The following is a 2,503-nucleotide window of genomic DNA, read 5'->3' as shown; positions in this document are numbered from 1 at the left end:
ATATTAAAGTGATAAGGAATAGTTGAATTATTTTTTTCTTTTTATGCAACACTACTAATATTTACATTTTTAGGTGATAGTAAATTTTTTTTTCTTAATATATGCAATAAACCTATATTGATTGGAGAAGAAAATGACAACCCACTCCAGTGTTTTTGCCTGAAGAATCCCAGGAATGGGGGAGCCTGGTGGGCTGCCATCTATGGGGTCACACAGAGTCAGACATGACTGAAGTGACTTAGTTGCAGCAGCAGCAGCAAACCTATATTGAATACAAAGAAATTATTTTGGTCATAGAAAATCCACATATCAAGCTTTTTCTAAAAAGAACCATTGAAGAAATTCTCAAAATATATTGATCTTAATTTTGTCAAATTTTTATTTTTTCTTAGATTTATTGAGGTATAGTTGCCAATTAAAATTGTGCATATTTAATATGTTCGATTTAGTTATTTGATATATGTATACATTGTGACATATTCATCATAATCAAGCTATGTAATTCAATGACTTTAAAGAGTTACCATTTTCTTTTTAAAATTTTTGTTGTGATAAAACTTGAGATCTAACTTTTAGCAAATGTCAAGTATACAATACACTATTATAATTATAGTCAAACTGTTATACGTTGATATATGTGCTCAGTCTCTAAGTTGTGGCCAACTCTTTTCAACCCCATGGACTATAACCCTCCAGGTTCCTCTGTCCATAGAATTTTTCCAGGCAAGAATACTGGAGTGGTTTGCCATTTCCTTCTCCAGGGATACATTGATATATAGGGTGATGTAAAAAGAACAATTCTGGCTGGGGATTAGAAAAAGAGAGGACGAAAACTTTAGGACAAGCACTGAGAAAACCAACCAGTATTAAGGCACAGAAACTATGAAAGGAAGAGGGGAACACAATGTTAGAAAACTTTGAAAGTCAACTTTATGTAATATTAAGAAAAGTTATTTGGAGACTAAAGAGTTCACTCTTGCCCAGTACAAGGCAGAGGACAGAGTGGCTCATTTCTGCTCTCCAATCCTCTGCTCCTTTCAGGGGCTGTTGAAAATCAGCAGCTGCAACAGCACATGATTTAATCTTTGTATGGATAGTTGGCAAGGGTCAATGGCAAGTGCCGGTTTGTAGCTGGCACAGGTATATATGTTATTAAGCTATTCTTTAATTTTTTTCTGTTAGTTGGTCTCATGCCAATTTAATAATTAGACCAGCCAGAATTAGGATAGAAGAAAATTTCATCCTCCCTAACACAAGGTTTTGTTTTCATTTATATACCCTGAGCTATATAAATGAATTTATATATCCAGTTGAGCTATTTAAAATCCTTAAAGATGATGCCATGAAAGTGCTGCACTCAATATGCCATCAAATTTGGAAAACTCAGCAGGGGCAACAGGACTGGAAAAGGTCAATTTTCATTCCAATCCCAAAGAAAGACAATGCCAAAGAATGCTCAAACTACTGCACAATGCACTCATCTCACAAGCTAGTAAAGTACTGCTCAAACTTCTCCAAGCCAGGCTTCAACAGTACATGAACTGTGAACTTCCAGATGTACAAGCTGGTTTTAGAAGAGGCAGAGGAACCAGAGATCAAATTGCCAACATCTGCTGGATTATCAAAAAAGCGAGAGAGTTTCAGAAAAACATCTATTTCTGCTTTATTGACTATGCCAAAGCCTTGACTTTGTGCATCACCACAAACTCTGGAAAATTTTTAAAGAGATGGGGATACCAGGGCATCTGACCTGCCTATTGAGAAATTTATATGCAGGTCAGGAAGAAACAGAACTGGACATGGAACAAAAGACTGGTTCCAAATAGGGAAAGGAGTAGGCCAAGGCTGTATATTGTCACCCTGCTTATTTAACTGATATGCAGAGTGAAAGTGAAAGAAAGTAAAGTTGCTCAGTTGTGTCCGACTCTTTGCGACCCCATGGACTGTAGCCTACCAGGCGCCTCCCTCCATGGGATTCTCCAGGCAAGAGTACTGGAGTGGGTTGCCATTTTCCTTCTCCAGGGGATCTTCCCAACCCAGAGATCGAACCTGGGTCTCCTGCATTCCAGGCAGACGCTTTAACCTCTGAGCCACCAGGGACTCCAGAGTACATATGCAGAGTATCTCATGAGAAAAGCTGAGCTGGAAGAAGCACAAGCTGGAATCAAGATTGCCAGGAGAAATATCAATAACCTCAGATATGCAGATGACACCACCCTTACGGCAGAAAGTGAAGAACTAAAGCCTCTTGATGAAAGTGAAAGAAGAGAATGAAAAAGTTGGCTTAAAGCTCAACATTCAGAAAACTAAGATTATGGCATCTGGTCCCATCACTTCATGGCAAATAAATGGGGAAACAGTGGAAACAGTGACAGACTTTATTTTGGGGGGCTCCCACATCATTGCAGATGGTGAGATTAATGCAGCTATGACATTTCATGCAGCCATGAAATTAAAAAACGCTTACTCCTTGGAAGGAAAGTTATGAACAACCTAGACAGCA

At 38.2% G+C, this 2,503-nt stretch overlaps 1 non-coding gene across 1 annotated transcript; it reads right to left on the bottom strand.

Annotated features, from left to right (window-relative positions):
* Positions 1-2,028: 2,028 nt before the first annotated feature.
* Positions 2,029-2,100, bottom strand: TRNAS-GGA (transfer RNA serine (anticodon GGA)). The gene has a single exon. It is a non-coding gene; the product is annotated as a tRNA-Ser (tRNA).
* Positions 2,101-2,503: the final 403 nt, after the last annotated feature.

The sequence above is a fragment of the Bos javanicus genome, chromosome 19, assembly GCF_032452875.1.
Source record: "Bos javanicus breed banteng chromosome 19, ARS-OSU_banteng_1.0, whole genome shotgun sequence".
NCBI classification, from domain to species: domain Eukaryota; kingdom Metazoa; phylum Chordata; class Mammalia; order Artiodactyla; family Bovidae; genus Bos; species Bos javanicus.
Note: the sequence above shows the minus strand (reverse complement) of the source record. Positions and strands in the feature narration are given on the sequence as shown.